General features: G+C 48.2%; 1 long non-coding RNA gene across 1 annotated transcript; it reads right to left on the bottom strand.

Annotated features, from left to right (window-relative positions):
- Nucleotides 1–1,447: 1,447 nt before the first annotated feature.
- Nucleotides 1,448–17,651, bottom strand: LOC132346428 (uncharacterized). The gene is made up of 2 exons (XR_009496264.1): nucleotides 16,155–17,651; nucleotides 1,448–8,975 (listed from the first exon to the last, which is right to left on the bottom strand). It is a non-coding gene; the product is annotated as an uncharacterized lncRNA (long non-coding RNA).
- Between the last annotated feature and the right edge of the window lie 460 nt (nucleotides 17,652–18,111).

An 18,111-nucleotide genomic window follows, 5' to 3' on the forward strand; every position in this document is an offset into this window, starting at 1 on the left:
AGCCCACCAGGCTCCCCCGTCCCTGGGATTCTCCAGGCAAGAACACTGGAGTGGGCCACCATTTCCTTCTCCAATGCGTGAAAGTGAAGTCGCTCAATCGTGTCCAACTCTTAGTGACCCCATGGACTGCAGCCCACCAGGCTCCCCCATCCACGGGATTCTCCAGGCAAGAGTACTGGAGTGGGGTGCCAATGCCCTCTCCATTTCCTACACTGGGAGGGCCCAACCCTGGGGACAGGGAAGTTCCTGTCTGGAGCCCTGTGACTCCGCCTCTGGAAGGAACTCCTTTAGCAGTTATTCTCTGTGGCCCTTTTCTCTGCTCTTTGGGAGACTCTTGATTTTTAGTCTCCTTGGTCGTATCTGATGAGAGTGTTGTCAAGTGTGTCCCTTTGGGAGCCCTTGAATCCTTTTTTCTGGTTGTGAAGTTTGTGCTGCAGGGGTTATTTTAGTTCACAAACTGAGGTTTGTTTTTTTTTTTAAAACAAGTGAAAGTGAAAAGCATTAATGCTCAGTTGTGTCCAACTCTGTGACCCCATGGGCTGTAGCCCGCCAGTCTCCTCTGTCCATGGGATTCCCCAGGCAAGAAGACTGGAGTGGAATCAAACCCAGGTCTCCTGCATTGCAGGCAGATTCTTTACCGTCGGAGCCACCAACTCACTGCCAATATAATTCCTTCCGTCAAAAGCCAAAATTTTTAATGTACTTGTTTTTTGACCAAATTCATAGACACAAACCATATACAAAATTCTTTTCTAAGCATAGCCCTGCCTTCTAGATACAGACTTATTTCATTGCCTCCTCCTCCCCTCCACATCTTTCTCCCCATTTAATGACAACCACATGGCACCTATTAAGCTTGAATGGTACCATCACACCCACTTTCAACTTTGAACTTCTTTTCAACCAGTTCTCCTTGGGCTGCTGGATTCCACATTACAGCAAGTGATACTTTTTCAAATGTTTGCCACTGCATAACTTGGGTGCCCACCTTCTCAGTTTCTGTTAATCCCTTTGCTGCCCACCATGGGGCACTGAGCCGCTGAGCAAATGCCACACAGTTTGTGTTACATTAGCATTCACTTTCTCTGAGAGTGAGAAAGCTATACTAGTTGCTACAATAGACAAAATCCAAATCTCAATAGCTCAGCACAATTTTTTCTCACTCATGTCTGTCCAGTGCAGATCAAGTGGCTCTCCATCCCATAAAAACCCACCCAGAACTCAAAGTTTCAAAGTAATAACCACTGAAAGGAAAGAGACCAGAAGACCATTCTGGACATTCCCATACCCAGAGGGGTGACATCCCTTCTTCCCACCTTCCACTGTCTGGGATTCATTCACATGGCTCCAATACAACCTCAAGGGATGCTGGGATATGTAATCTTCCTGTGTGTTGGGAAGAAGAAATGGTACAGTGAGCACATAGCATTGACTGACACACCATGTCTTCTGATTAATTTTTTTTAATGGAACCCATTCTCCAATCAATTCTTGAGAAGCATTATAGAGAGGCAAGATTTGGGGGGAGCTCCAATGTCTGAAAATTGCTTTCTTATAGCCTCACATTAATAGCATATTTGGGTATAAAATTTTTGATCGAAAATTTTTGTTTCCTCCAGAATTTCATAGCCTTTGCTCTAGTATCTTACAATTTCCTATATTTGTGTGTCTTTGAGAAGAGTCTCATCATTCTGATTCTTTTGTATGGGACTGAAGAGGTTTCTTCAATGTCATCTTCTGATTATTGAATCTTCTTTTTCACTATTAAGTTTTTATTTCCAGAAGCTCTTTTATAGTCTTAGTATATTAATTTATGGGAGACTGTTCTTCAGCCGTGGATAGTACTATATCTTTTCTTAAAAAAATTTCTTCAAGAATGTTCTTTGCTTGAAGTTTTTCATGCACAATTGGTTTCTTTTCCAGAAGGCTTCTTTTTGCTTTTACTATTGCAAGTCTTTTCCAGCATCTGCTAATTGTTGGTTGTCTGCTCCCATGCAGAACTAAATGGCTACCTAGAAGGTTTGCCCCCATGAAGGAATCTATTGACTATGAAGACTCAATCATATTTTTCACACAAAATACTCCTTTTTTTTTTTTTTTTTGGCCTGGATTCCAGTATTCCTAAGCAGAATGGGGGTAGACACCTGGAGGTGGGACAGGGATCTACATCCCATAGACATATTTTGAATTTTTCAGTTTGGCATCCTGCCTTCAATGATGCCTGACTGTTCCTGGTCCACAGACCTACTTTTTTGCCGTTCTAGTTAAGAAGGGCGGTCTATTTCCTGAGTGATAGAAGGGTAGTTATCTCGGAAGTATGGAACAGAAGAAAGAATACAGGGGTCTCACCAGCGCTTAGACAACTCCTCTTTCTTATAGGAAATCATCACCTCTGGAAGTCCCTGAATCTTTCAATTTCAAACCTTTCGGGGGATTTCATAGTTAAACCAGGTTGATTCCTCCTTTTCCCTGCTGTTGGTTACAGAGTGAGCCTTCCTGTGTCTGCTAAATCTGTTGCTGCTTATTCATCTTGTTTTCCAGTTTCCAAAATTCTGTTACTCTGGGCTCTTCTCCGGTTCATCCCCATCGGTCCTGCCTCAGATCTGGGCAAGAGGGAGACTGACTCTGAGCATCTCCCATCCCCAAGAGAGAAGAGCAAGCAGTATGCTCACTCAGGGCCTTTACCATCCCCTTTGGGATCACATTCTGGGTATACAAGACCCCCAAATTCCCTTTCCAAGTAGCCCCAGAACATGTCTAGGACCTGCCTGGGTTCCTTTCTGAGTCAGTCCAGCAGGTTGCACTGCTAATGTGTTCACCCTAGACATGAGGGATGCCAAGAAAAGGCTCTTTGCAAAGGCTGAGTATAGAGCCAAATGTGTTCACACGTGTGCACTACTGCCTCGTCTCAAAGCAAGCCACGGCTCTGACAAAAGTGAAATGAATTTTGACACTGCGCTTCGAGGCTATTTGGCATGAATATACAAATACATTTCAATTTTGTCACTATGAGGGTGTATTTGTCAAGGCAGAAGGATAAACTATAATAGTTAGCTTGATTTATAAACTTTTCAATATTTAAACATGTGACATGGCCCTCCACACTCTCGCTGTGGGGCTCCACAAACATCACAGGCATTTCAGGAGGGAGCAAAGTTAGGCGTGTCTGTCCAATCCGAGGGAGCAAAGTTAGGCGTGTCTGTCCAATCCGCCAACTTGAGCCACAAGTGTGCTCCTGCCTCCTTCCCTACTTGAGGTGCTCCTGGGATACCTGATATTCTCACAACCACTGTGGCTCTTCCCTTCCTTTTGGATATTTCATTGACACTCTCAGCGTCAAGTATAACCAGAGGCGTTTCATAAGGAATATTTATTCTTATGCTTTTATCCAAGAATTCTGCTGCAGTTTCCCCTCATATATACATATACATATATCCTTCTCAGGTTAATTCAGTTTTTGTTTTGTTTTTTTTTATAGATAAAGCACACTAATCTTTTTTTAAGTTTTTGACATCATTTCCTTTCACTGTATCTCATCATCCTGCTTCATTCATCCTTAAGTCTCACACAATGTTTAGCCTAATTCCCTGCCTGTAGTAGAAATTCAATAAATATTTCTTCAACTGCCCGCACTGAATTGTAAAATCTTGAAAATCTATGCCGACGGATGTTATCTTGAGCTGCCGCCGAATCTCCCCCTCCTCTTCGCTGACAGAAAACAAGTGACACTGTCCCTGGACTCCTTAAGGCAGGATTGTGTTTGTGTGCTTCCTGCTAAAAGAGTGCCTAATTGTACTGACCGGTTGCTTCAGAACTGTGTGAGACAGCCTCAAAGGCACATAATCAAAAGAGCCGAAATGCTGCTTTTGTGCAGACTTGTGATTCCTAGTGCTAAGGACCATCTGATAGAAAAGTTTCTGAGCTCTCAAAAATTACTGTTCACAAAATACTTCCATCTGGACATGTCCCCTGGCAGAGACCCCTAAAACAAGAGAAGAGGAGCCTCAGCCACCAGCCAAGCTACAGCCAGTAGAAGGGCACAATATGAATCCAGCAAAGTCATCAACCAGCACCAAATCCTCACGGCTGTCAGACCTGTTGTGAAGACGTTCCCAGAGAGCAGGACGATTGAAGTTCAGAGAGCCAGCAGAGCAGTGAATCTGCGTAGGGTATTGTTTGAAGTGGACCACTCTAGTGATCATTTAAAGACATGCCAAGCAGTCTGTACCCTCCTGGAAGAATAAAAGTATCTAAGAAAAGTCGTCCTCTGGCCAAGCAACTTTTAGGGTTGGGCAAGATTCTGATCCTGGTAAGGCGACCGAGGGAGCTTAAGCATGAATCCAGCTTGACGGCTGTCTCCAGGGACCTTTGCCCTGACTTTGTGGCCATTTGAGACATCTCTGTTCAAAAGACCTCACCACAGCCTTGCGTTTTGACTTCCCCTTCATTGTCAATTGCTTAAAATGGAAGTGATGCACCGAGGAAACCAGAATTGAAAGAGACACGTGTACCCCAATGTTCATCGCAGCACTGTTTATAATAGCCAGGACATGGAAGCAACCTAGATGCCCATCAGCAGATGAATGGATAAGAAAGCTATGGTATATATACACAATGGAGTATTACTCAGCCATTAAAAAGAATACATTTGAATCAGTTCTAATGAGGTGGATGAAACTGGAGCTGATTATACAGAGTGAAGCCAGAAAGAAAAACACCAATACAGTATACTAATGCACATATGTGGAATTTAGAAAGATGGTAATGATAACCCTGTATGCGAGACAGCAAAAGAGACACAGATGTATAGAACAGTCTTTTGGACTCTGTGGGAGAGGGAGGAGGCGGGATGATTTGGGAGAATTGCATTGAAACATGTATATCATATAAGAAATGAATCGCCAGTCCAAGTTCCATGCCAGATACAGGAAGCTTGGGGTTGGTACACTGGGATGACCCAGAGGGATGGTATGTGGAGGGAGGTGGGAGAGGGGTCAGGATTGGGAACACGTGTATACCCGTGGCAGATTCATGTTGATGTATGGCAAAACCAATACAATATTGTAATTAGCCTCTAATTAAAATAAATAAATTTAAATTTTTAAAAAATGGAAGTAATGGTCCTGACTCCCTGCATTTAAAAGTAACGGTGATTTATTAATTTGGGGCAGTTGCTATGGAAATTTTGGGTATGAACTAGGTCAAAGCTAGGTATAAGTTTGGTTAACCGAGCCTCTTAGAACCATGTCTGAGTTTTCTCCAGGATGAGAGAAAAACAGAACTGAATCCTCAGTAGGAAATTCCAGTTACAAAAAAATAAAAAGCTTTTACAAGTTTTGTGCTACAGCTCGTACAAAACCAGGGACTTCCAAGATGCCCACTGGGTCTCCTCCACTGTCTTTACTGGACACACTGCTGTGCTCCCTCCACTTGCCACCTTTCTTACTCTTGGGAGCCCAGAGCATGTCTCCCATGCTTTTCTCATACCATCAAAACAGACCCCCAAAAAAGTTCAGTTCAGTCTAAAAGCAATTTAAAATATGAGATTAGTAATGAGACATCTGTCTCGCTATAGAGGAAAAAACAGTAAAATTAACAAAAGCCACATTTTAATGTTTGAGTTTGAAATTAAGGAAAAGGTCTTATGGACTAGAATTTGGATCTTAAGCCCTGTCTCCTTCTGAAACAAAAGGCAACATAAACATAGCTTCCAGAAAGGCTCTAATACCCTCCACGTAACAGGTCTCTCTGTTTAGGTTTTAAATTACCTAATAATAAATTCAGCTTTGAGCCTTCCAACTTTTGTTGGAAGTCCATGGCAGCATTGGAAAGAGAACCCAAGATCCCTGCTTCTGAAACCCTATTCACCTGTTTCTCCTGCCTCTGCCTCTGCAATGAGGAAGTATGACTCAAGCAATGCTTTGTCATCTACAAAGACAAGAATAAAGAAGAACAGCCCCACAAACAGTCCTTGAGGACCTTAGCAATGCCTTACTATTCTTTGGAAAACATTCCCTTGAGTCTTTAATATGGAGCTGCCAGCACACACCAAAGAGAATGGTCTTCAGGTTGGGATATGGTCAAGGAGAGCAGTATACAGAAGAGAAGTCAACCAGGACCATTAACATAAATGATTGATCTTTCACAGAGGAAGCTTCCATAATGTTGAGGTTTCCATATTTCTTGTTTGCATGTGCTTAAGTATGAGGTTCCTGAAGTGAACTCAGAGAAGAACATGCTCTTGGCGCTGATGAGAAAACACCTCACCTGCTTCTGATTCTTAATATGAATACAGATAATGAAATAGAGTTTCTGGATTCTTCTTGGGGGATTTTAAGTGGAAGGTGTCAGAAAAGTTCCCAAAGGCATCAATGGCTCTTGTCTGTCATAGGAGCTCAGTTTGATCCTTTTGACCCTTCAAAGTGAGTCCTTCCTGTAGAGAAAACAGACTTGGCAAGCACTGAATTTTTCATCCTAATGCCAGTGAGGGGGCCGGGGCAGGGGGATGGAGGGGAGGGAGGGAGGGAGGTGCCTGCAAGTGAGTCCGTGGAGAAGGGCTGAAAATTACCTTGGAAAAAGTTCAGTCAATCCCAGAAAGCGTCTTCTCCTGGCTCTCGAGAGGGTAGTGTGGTCTGGAATGGGTCTTCCCTGTGATACTCTTGCCTTGGAAAGCACTGTGGTCTGTTCCCCTCGGGCAAATTCTTGCCTGCCCTTAAATACCAGGTGGAGAGAGACATTTCCCACCTGAAACTAACCATTCTCTTGGTAGGTCTTCAAAATAAAGCCAGTGTAGCTAACAGTAAGCTAATATAGCAAGCTCCATCTGTACATCTGGAATACAGGGATTTTTTGGTTTTTTGTTTTTGTTCTTTTTTTATACAGGGTTTAACTGGGTATATGATACAATCAAGAAATTGTTTTTTCCCCTACCAATGCCTGGGTCAGATTCCATCACTTTCAAGTCAGTTTCAGCCATTAAAATCTGATTCCATATTCAGAAATTTTAAACTCTAATCCAGACCATTCTAAGTCAAGGCTTTAAACTTGAGTTCAATTAAAACTTCTCCACTCAGCTCAGGCTTGAGTTCAGGCTCGGGGATCAGCCCCTGTGGAGAGGTCATTGCCTGGCCTTCTCTCACAACAATACCTCCTGCCCCAGCAGCTCAACACGCCCGGTGCCTGCTCTTTGGTTCTCCAGGTACAAAAGAGATGAGAAGGAAAAGATTAAAGGAATTTTACTTAATTGGTGCTGTTTCAGTGCCTTGATGTGCTTCCGTCACCTAAGCGCTGACTTTATTTTGCAGACAGCAAGCAGGTCGGGGTGTACTGAAGACCACAGCTAGGGCTCCTCCTTGGAGCAAGCTGTTCTCCCCCTGGCTGAGCCCCTAGAACCCCAGACCCATTAAGTCCTGCCCTGGCAGTATATCTCTGGGGTCTGCTTGCCCAGGAAAATAGGCTTCTTGGACAGGATCCCTTCAAGACAACTGGAGCCCAGATCTGCTTCCACGTCTGCCTGATGCCTTGGGAATACGTTTTTGCCCCTCAAAGCAATCAGTGCAAGTACAGCTTGCTCAGCCACTGAACTTACTCCTGTAAGCCACCCCCAGCCAGCCTCCTACCTCTAGACTCCTCCAGCGGACACCTGTCAATCTTTCTAGAGAGTTCTGTGCTCAGACAAGTAAGATAACAAGTTTCTGAACCCCAACCGATGTTCCGCAAGGAAATGTGACATGGTCACCCTTCCAGCAGGTAACACTGAAGTCTAGCAGAAGTTCTGGTGGTTTTATTGAGTCTTCTTCATTTGGCTCATGAATGAGAGCAAAAAAAAGTGACACTTTCTCCTCTTTTCCCTTCCCTGAGGAGAAGACTCAAAGCTGGCTTTACTCCTACAAATATCCCTTCAAAATAATTCACAATAAATGCCAATCTTCCAATAAGATGGATGGACCTGGTTTATGGGTGCAGGTGTTCAAAGATGAGTCCTCTTTGGTAAATTCTGAATGAATGTGAAGTTATTTATTTAGCCCACTGCCCTCAACTTTAAGGCTTTAGCTGAGATTCCAGTGCAGAGAGAGAAGTCTCTTTTCATAGGTCATTTCACAGATTCTGCCTCTTCATGAATGAGGTTGACTTCTACTAGGACAAAAATAAACACGAGGTGACAGTGAAGTGTTCACTTCAATTGTCTCCCCATCTCCCTGCCTCCACTGGGCGTCTCTTTGGCTATGCCAAAGAGTCTTCAGCACTGACCCTCTGCTCAAAGTCACATGCTCAGCCCCAGTGTTATGAACTTGGACCCCTGTTCAGGAGGTTAGTTTTCCTTCCCCGCAAAGGCTCACTAACCAACTTTCAAGGAGCCTTCAGACACCTGGATGTGTCTTCAGCCTTTACTTCCCGCTAAGGCACTGAAGCGTCTTATTGGGAGAACTGGCTACTTACACGTGAAAAATTGAAAAGCCTTAACCAGCAGCATATGATAGCTCATTAAACATGAAGTGTTTCTTTTAACAAAGGATACCATCAGAAGTTGCCAACCCAAGGCACACCCAAAGATAAGTGATAACACGGAACTTTGCAATTAGCGTCCCCTTTCAGCTCCCCATTTGCAGTTGATGGACAGGAAAATGCTCATCTTAACCAAGCTCAACTTAAGCACTGTTCACCTTCCTCTTGTGTTGCTGTGACATCACAAAACAAAACATAGCAGAATATCACTCCCCCGAAGGCAAGGAGACAGTTCATTTTGCTCAGGGGGGAAAAAACCACATAGAACATCCTAAAGTCAAACGCAGATTGTTTATAGAAATTCTCTTAACATTGCCTGCAAGTGATGCAGTGAATGTGATAGGAAAAAGCAAAACATGCACAGGCTTGGATTTTTTTACACATCAAAGCGGATGGCAAGGAGAGTGAAAGACGTGAGGTATCACGGGTCCAACGCAGGTTCGCCCTTTCATCCTTCTGAGTTCCCAGCACTGACAAAGCAAAGTGCACAAAGTCATTTCCACTGGGGTCCACCCTGAACGCTCAGAGTAACGGCGGCCATGCAGAGGAGGTGATGAGCAGGAGGGGCGGGGCCGGGCCTCTCAGCCAGAGCACAGCCCTAGGACGCAGTCCAGTCTGGGCCAGCTCCCCAGTATTGGCGCTAGAAAGGAGTGGGGCGGGGTGGGGCGGGGGCGGGAGGGCAGCTGAGAGGGCTGGGCACTCGGGCCGCATCTGCCGCCCCACAGGGCCTCCAGGGCAGCTGGCCCCACGGGATCGCGGCAAGCCACTCACGCTCCAGCTCTGCTCCCTGTGTCCCCTCCAGCACCCTCCTAGCTTCACCGTCCCCGTGAACTCCAGAACCCTGGCCTCACCTCCCTATCCAGCCTAACAGTGTTCCCTAGGTCTCACAGGTCAACGTGTCAGTGTGTCTTCCACCTTTGGACGCTTCCAGAAAGGCGCTTAAAGGTTCAACTCTCCTGACGCCTGCTTGGGGCAGTCCGGTCAATTCCCCCCTCACCATCCTATCCGCCTCCCACTGAGGGCTGTCACAACTGGGACTGTTCCCATCTGAGAGTGTCACCTCTGACCCATTCACATCCTTTAAACTGCTCTTCCTTCCTTTCCCAGTTCCCTTCTGAGCTGGGCCGAGCTGATGTTCAAAATATTTAACAACCGGTAGGGTACGGGCTCCAGGCAATCAGAACGGATTCCAACAGTAAACGATCATCCCAGGAGGGCTGGTGGGCACCTCTCGCAGGAGCCTGAAGCCGGGATGGAGAAACACGTAGGCCCGCATTGAAGGCCCATGGCTGTTCTTCCATCGTCAGTCCTTGTGTCCTTGGAGAGCCTCAACCCCGTCTACAGCTGGACCAACCCCTCCTCACTCACGGCGGGGAAAACCTGCCTGTGTGGGAGCAAGCGGGGTCGTGCCTATGTTGCGGGGCGGGGGGCGCTGTATGCAGCGCTGGGGGGCCGTTGAGGTTCTCTTTTACACTTGGACAATGTCCTCCCCTCCCTCCTCGATAAATAAACATCTCCGCGCATAAATTTCAACATGTGTATCTTTCTGAAATCACGCCCCTTCCAAAGGAAAAGCCCTCTCCGTGTTGCCACGTGAACTACTAGGAAATCCCAGGGCAACCCGGCCCTCTAAAGGAGGGCTGCTTCCGCATCCAGCGGCCAGGAAGAAGTAAGCCGGCTCTCACGGACTGTCCTCGGCCGCCGCCCCGACGGGGCTGGGCCAGCTGTCCTCTTCCTTTCCAAATAAAGTAGACCCATCGGCATCTGAGAGAGAAGCCACCGATGAAGACGCCCAAATATCAATTCTATTTTCGTGGGCAAAGTCAGGCGTCATGATTAAGACACCAACCATTTCCTGGAAATAAAAGCCCACCCGGAGGTGTTCAGTAGCTGAAAGTACCATCAACAGAAGCTGGCAGTCATCTCAGGAAACAAACAGCTCCTCTCCTGTCTCTGTTACAGGCTAAATATACTCCAGATACATTTTAAATATAGATGTGCTATCTATTTCTGGCATTCCCTGGGGCTGCCAGCGAAAGACAAGGATCATCCCAACAGTCCAGGCCTCACAGGGTACTCACTGGGGAGATGCACACATCTGCACAATGGGGCTGGATTGAACATATTTAAGAAACGCTAACTTCTCTTCCCCGCAAAAAATATTTTTCATGAATCTCTTGAATTATCTTTTACTACTGAATTGGTACAGCACAATGTGTTTAAATCAGGGCAGTGGAATCTGTTGCAAACCTGCAGTTATAAACCTCTGCTTTCGCCATGGGTTTTTTAGGCTGAAATATATATATATACACATACACACATAAATATTCAGTCAAAGTAGTTGAATAACCCTAAAGGCCCATGACTGCCAAAGGAGAGAAATTTAATACTTGTACTACTGGATGAATGGCCTTATCAGAGAGTGAGGGCATTTCTCATGTAATTTAGCATTTCTGTGGGCTTTTCTGGGGTACCATAAGAGGAAAGCTGTTGCATCAAAGCATAAGGGTGAAAAGCAACCACGTGACAAGAGTATTGGACACAGTTTCCAATTTACTCAGAAAACCCTGAAGTCCGTAATCTGAGGCTAGCAGAGATGTGGCCCTGCAGGGCGGTAGACAAGAAAGGGGCCACTGGAGTCTCAGAGCACGAAGACAAATGCCAGCTCAGACCAGTTTCACTTGCCCCAGTGAGCCAGATTTTATGGAGACTTCAAGAACCTGATACCCTCTAACCCCTCTTTGTGCTTCTGCACATAGAAAACATATCCATGGTTTCATACGAACGTGCTCTGATCCCAAGCTGTAACTCTCACCTCGAGACACGGTTATCATCCTTAAACTCTGTTCCTCCTAAGTTCCTCACGGAGGCCAGCTACACAAGACTGTGCTCTGAACACGTTCACATGTTCCTCTGGCAGAGATTTAACGTTGGCTTTGAAACATGCCACTGATGAAGCTAGAGCCAAGAGCACAGTTGGATCGGAGACAGACTGGGTCAAGCTACGGTCCGTCCAGGACCAAGCGCCTTGTAGGGACAGGAATACAGAGGCAGATCAAAGGGCAGCCAGGGTGGGAAACTAAAATGCTTTGCATCAAGACTCTGGATCAGCTCCCAGGCTGCAAGGCGCACAAGGCACAGGCAGAAACATCCTCCCTGCATGGGCTGGGTTGGATTGAATCAAGATAGAGGGGCCAACGATCGTGGACCCAAAGTCTGTCAGCTCCCATCACCTCCTAGGCGCTGTGCTGAGCAGCCGGGTCACAGACAGCCTGGCGTCAGAAGGATGGAGGGTCCAGCCCGGTCCAGGTTGTGATCGGCTAACTCCCCTAACAAGTCAACTCTATCACCAGCCACCACAGGGCTAAGCGTCTGTCTGCAGGGGACGGTTTTCATACCATGCGACTCTCAACCCAGATGGCGCCCAGCTCTGCGCAGCATCCAGCTCTGCGCAGCATCGGCGTGGCGGGCCTCTGAGGCCCCCTGCACGCCCAGCCCCGCTCCCCTGTACCCCCGCCGCAGCTGGCCCCTGTGCACGCTGTTACCTCACCTTGGTCTGGGTCCAAGCCAAGCCAGGTGCCAGGAAGAAAATGGTGGAGTCGCTTCAGTTCTCCTCCCTCCCGACGCCCCTCCGACCCCTGCCCCGGCCTTGCCCTTCCTACCCCGCTGCCTATCTGGCCAGGCCTAGCTTCAGGGTCCCCTGCCTGCAGACTGACAGGGGAGGGGTGCCCACACTCGATGGCTAGGTCGCTGGGCCACACAGCTCCGTGCCTGGACCCACCCAGGCGGTTGTCTTGACCTCGAAGCCCCAGGACTGATCCCCAGGCTCCCACACATCCCCGAGGGCAGGTCACTCCCCACCCCCACCCCCCACCTGGTGACCACACAGTCAAGGCTTCGCATCCCACACAGAGCTCCCAAAGCGATTCCCTTGGGCCCCAGGTCACAGAGCCGGGCGTCTGCCTTGTATCCCGGGTGCTCAGGTCCTGCGTTGGAATGCTCCAACCTGGTCCTCCAGGTCTGCTATCCCAGTTTTCCAGATCGAAGCCCCCAGCCCTAATCACAACCAAGTCAGGCTTCTCCAGCCCAGTGGTGGGCACCCTCTGCTGGAAAGGTGACCTCCACTCAGGTTTTCCAGCCCTCGCTTGGGCAGGATCCAGACCGAAAGCAGAACCCCCCTTCTCTGGATGCCTGTCCCGACCCCCACCAGCCCAGCAGGGTGAAGGGCCTCACCCTGCGGTTTCAGAGCCCCTCCCCTGTCGCTTCTCTCCAGGATCCTGCTTTTGTGTTCTTTTGTAATTCCACTCCAACTTGACTGCCTGGTCTAGGAGCCATGACCTTAAAGGCAGAGATGAGGTTTTTACCATTTCCGTATAACCGGGGATGCCACATTAAAATGCAAATATGTTGCCTGACACAGAGAGAAAACAAAAGGTGTGCTAGTGAAAAGAATTTTGGATGGATGAATGAGGAAATGAGTTTTCTTGTGGACAGCAGCCAGCCCAGCTGACTTTCTCTGCACCCCCACGAATTTTCACAACCTGGGTCCAGCTTCGTGATGAGAGTTCGCTGGACCACCCAGGAGACTAAGCAGCCCTGCCCACCTGGACAGTCTCAGATGTGGGGGGCCGTGGCTGGGCTCAGCGCCCCAGAGGCCAACCCAGCCCAGCCATGATGTTGGGGGCAGCATGTCTAGAACCGCCCCCCAGCCCTCCTTACTTTGATCATGTCCCACAGAAAGCCAATGGTCTGTCCACACTAAAATTCTGTAGCTCAGCACCCTTTTAAGTGGTGTCTGAAACTGTTACCATTTTTAGAACAGCATTAACTCCTGTCTATTCTTAAAGAATATTCCTGCAAGAAGCCAGCTAATGTTTCAGAAACCACAAAGTTCACAGGCTATGGAAGAGAAGAGAGGAAGAGCAAGGAGGGGCCATTTTTATAATTTACCAAAAGAACAACCTCTTGAAATTCACTGAATATCAACACGGAGAGAACCTGCATTCAACCACGACTGCTGGCAAGCTTCGGAATCTCGTGTGTTGTTTGTCCCAGCGCCTCATGAGAGTACACAGATAAATACTCAGGAGACTCAGGTCAAAAAGAGCCCATTCTACTGGGGGGATGAGATTTGGAGGGCCCCCGGGACCAAGGTGTGGGACCCTCCCCCCACCATGCTGGACTTTCCAGAACAGTCCTGATTTCAAATACACAGTCCTGTTGTACAGACGCTGCATGTTCTGGGCACTCGGTGTGTAGCCCTTTCACTGGATAGATCAGAAAGGAGCTTCTTAAGCCTCTGTGAGAATCGTCAAGAGAGTCTGCAGACCATGCCCACCCTCTGGCAAGGGTGGGGAGGGTATTAAAAAACAGAATATTCTAGAAAGCACCCCCACACACCTGCAGAAGGTGGGCAGAGGATTCTCTCCTGGGACAAGGCTTGTCCAATGAGGCAGGAAACCGGGAGAGACCCCAGGCATTGAGAACTGCAGTCCCTGACAACTCCTGTGGTGCTGCCTCCTGGGGCTGCTAAAAGCCTCTTTCAGATCAGTTGGGATCAAGTTCATCGCAAGTGTGAACCACTAGACTCTACAACAGAATGTACCCACAGAGTTTCCGAATTGGATCCCCCAGGCAGTCGGGAGGTCTAATAGTGCTTTGGAGAAGCCTGGGACCCCTCCTGTCTCTTCCTTTGTGGACTGCCTATCAAAGTCCTTATCAAAGTCCACAGTCCTTTGGCATTGTCTGTGTTATCACAGTGCATCTTTTCTAGTCATCAGTCTGACACTTTTCACATTTGCATATAAACCTCTAACTTTGCAGGCGCTCCCCTCAGCTGTGTCATCTTCCCCCTACATGTGCAGCTGCCTCACGGCTGGGAAGAGGCGATCCACCTTCCATCCATTTTGTCAGAGTGAGTTTGCTGCTAAGTTGGCACCAGCCACTGCCATTCACAGAGTCTCCAGTCTGCACTCACCACACAGCTAGCACATCCCCAAGCCTAGCATCCAATAGGTGGTAGAGTATTGGAGCAGCTATTAAAGACATGTATCCTTCTTTCTGTCTCAACTATCCATTGTCTTCCAGCCACAGTGCAGTGGAGAGATGAATGTAATCTGGGGAAAAAATAGAATCTTGCCACATGTCCTATGGAAAACAGTCTTCCCATGAAGGAGAGGCTCACAAAGCTCACTGTATCCCTCCAGCCAGAAAATCCCCTTTTGGCATAACTTCAGGTCACATCCCAATAGTCCCATCTTTACTTTGGTGCCTGGCCAATGCCTTACAGGATTCCTATACACTCTCTGGTGTGCAAAAAGAAGAACAGACAAAAACAGTGGTTTTTAAATCAGGGTCTGGGGTCAGAGGGAGAAGGGGGCTGGGGGCTGTTGCCAAGGGTCCATAAACACACTGGAATTATGTGTAATGTTTGTCTTTCTGCAAATATGACTTTTGTCAGCTCCCAGAGAAATCCATGACCCAAGTGACGTCAAGCTCCAATGCTCTAAGATATGTTCCAGGCAAGTAAGAGTCGCCATCTGGTACAAAATGGAAAACACGCCATTTTCCTGTGCCAAACCTAGAAAACCACTGGCAGGAACCATTTGACTTTTGACTTTTGAACCAGAGCCATAACCCCATTGCCTTCCTGTTCTGTCAACCTCTTTCCCCAGGCCTGTACCCCAAGTCTCCCTGGTTTCAACCATGACTGACCCCCCAAGTCTCTGCTCACAGCCCACACATTGAGGTGACTCAGTCTGGGGTCCCAGAGTTCATCACTAAGGAAGCACCTGTCGCCATGGGTACCATGGTGTGCCCTTGTGGAAGGGCACAAACCAGAAGAACAATTTCTGGGTGTTCCCTTTCTCCACCTTCAGCACACCATTCCATCAGGGGGTCCTGGAGACTGTCGTCATCTAGCAGTAGAAAGGGCATCCAAAGGTTTGGGATGGGGGGGTCTGCCTTGTCCCTGAACGCTTAAATGCAACCAAGCACACCTCTGCTCTCCTCTGTCGAGTACAGGTAGGTCATTACAAGCAAGGGTACCCCACGAGTGGTTCTCCCAGAACCACTGCTCTATCCTGCCAGGAACTACCTGACTATGCATTTCCCACTACTTCCTGTGGCTCTTGATTTCAGGAGAGACCGGGTTCAGTCAACTTCGTTGGCTCAATGACTTGTTCAGCTCTTGCTTTTTACCTGATGCCTTGGTTCTGGCCCTCGTCAAGAAAGAACACACTAACCCTTTGGCCATGGAGAGCTTCTCCTTCCCAGTCTGGCTACACTCCCTCACTTTCCACTTCTCATCTCCTCAGATCTGCCTATGGAGGTTCCCCAAAGAGTTTCTCATATTTACTAGTTTTTCAGAGCCTTGGAGGAAAGAAGGGCATTTCAACCATGGCTCCAGGCAGTCAATTTGTCCATGTTTTGTTCTTTGAAATTTCTAAAAGCGAAGAAACTGAGTACTGTGCTGAAGCATCATTTTTCCCTCTTCTCTGATAGAAGGTGGAGCCCTGGTCCTCACTGGGAAGATGTTCAGATGCTCCCTTGCCATCACAAATGAAGCCACAACAAGGAGAAAGCCTTCGTCTCCCCTGCATTCTCCACTGCCCAGCTGGCCGGACCTCACCGTAAAGGTTATTACTTACTTGCCAGGTGGGCTTGTTGGTTCAGGGGAGCTGGGAGGAAGTTTCTTGTGCAGCATTTTGTGGCCCTGCAGTGTGACCCCGTGCGACGTTGCCTGCCACATTCTGGGAAGCCAGGAGGGCGAGTGCCGCGGCTCCCGTGGCGCTGTCCATGGTCCTGACCTGCACACTCCCTGAAGGCAATCTCACAGTCTTTCCTTCCTGAGAATCATCCAAAAACAGATCCATCTGGACTCAAGCTCCTAGATAAACTACAGAGTATTGTTGGTATTTGGGTAGGGAAATGGGTCTTTTCGGCTGGGCACCCTCTGACCCTCCGTGGTAGGGTCTACCCACCCCATGGAGTGATGAGATTGGCCCCAACGGCCCCATCTCCCCGGGAATCTGAGCAGAGGAGGGCAGCCCAACCCCGTGGGGCTCCTTCCAGCCCGGCTGCCCCTCTCCTGGACACCACTGCCCCTTGCCTCCTTCCCTCCTGCCCCTTGGGCTCAACCCTTCTCATTTCCTTCCCCCTCCCTCCCCTTCAGACAACGTCCAAGGGCAGATCCATCCAGAGAAGTCTGGGCCATTAAGGGGTGATGCACTGGGTAAGGGGAGGGAGAGGACGAGAGCAGAGCACCCTCTTTACTTTGTTGCTGGAAACGCTGGCCCTCTGCGATTTTACAGAATGAAGGCAGCAAAGATCTATGCCTCATAGATCGAGATTGCAGAGCTGATTATGTCTTCTTCACCTTTTGACCATGAGGACACTGCCCACCTTTCCCTCAGCAGGAAGAGTCATGCACAATCTGCTTTGCCCTCTGGTCAGAAAGGCAGAAGCGGGGCAAGGAGCCAGCACCCAGAGTCCCAGGACCCAAGGCTGGGGTCAGCCTGTGCAAGCCTGTTCACAGAACCTCGGGGCCTCAGTTACAACTTGTGCAAAATGAAGACAGATGGGCAGTGCCCTCTGGACCTTTCACATCCCCCGTGGGCACCCAAGTGTGTCAAAGCATGGATTCTGAAAATGTCATCTAAATCCAAAAGTACACAGATTTGAACAGACGCAGCTGTAGTCCATGCCTTAAGTGTTCCAGCATTTTCTGGGTGGGAAAGCTGGGCCACCAAAAAGCCAAGAGTCCCCTCAAAGGTGACAGAGCCCTTCTTCACCCAGAAATCATGAGAAGTCATAACGTCTTTCTGCCAATCCCTGATATGCAACGATTTTTCCTTGTATTTATTTCTCGAGGAAAGAAATATGATACAGTACAATGAACTAATACTAACAGCATGCGTGGTAATAGGCATAAAGACTGGAGGGAAGTTCTCTAACTTAATCCTTAATCTACTGATTTTTTTTTAAGCCATTTGTACCACAGATGGAATTGGTTGGACTAAAATTCTGTCCCCTCTCAGAGACTCTGTTAAATTATGCATCACGAAAGGACAATCGCCCTCGACCTGAGCCCTTCCAGTCCAGCCACACTACACGGTCGTTTCCAGCAGGGAGTGATTGGCTCTCAAAACTGGACATCTTAATAGACTGGATTCTGCTTGGGTAGCTGGTGGGGAGCGTGGGTGGGGATGCAGGACCACCTGGCTTCCATTAAGGAGTTATGAATAGTGAGGGGAAAGCAAGGCCACAAAGAAGAAAAGCAAAACCCAAACTTGGAAGCAGCCCTGCATTCTGTCCTTTTGGCTCTCGGGAAGAGACTGCCCTGACGCCTCCTTCGCCCAGTGCACACTACGTGTCAGAGGCAGAGAGGTGGCCGGTCTGACTGTGCGTCCGAGGGTGAGGGCAACCCCCTGCAAACAGGGCGTCATTATAAAGGGAAGGCTGCCATGCTTCTGTTTGTCCTGTTTGTCTAGGACTCGCCCAAGGTCACTGAGGGTTGGCGCTGAGATCTTGGATCACTAACTCCACTCAGCCACCCAAGTTTTCTCTTCAGTGAGGAGCACACCACCGCCAAGCCACTGGCCTCTC

This window comes from Bos taurus, chromosome 10, assembly GCF_002263795.3.
Source record: "Bos taurus isolate L1 Dominette 01449 registration number 42190680 breed Hereford chromosome 10, ARS-UCD2.0, whole genome shotgun sequence".
Taxonomy (NCBI): Eukaryota; Metazoa; Chordata; class Mammalia; order Artiodactyla; family Bovidae; genus Bos; species Bos taurus.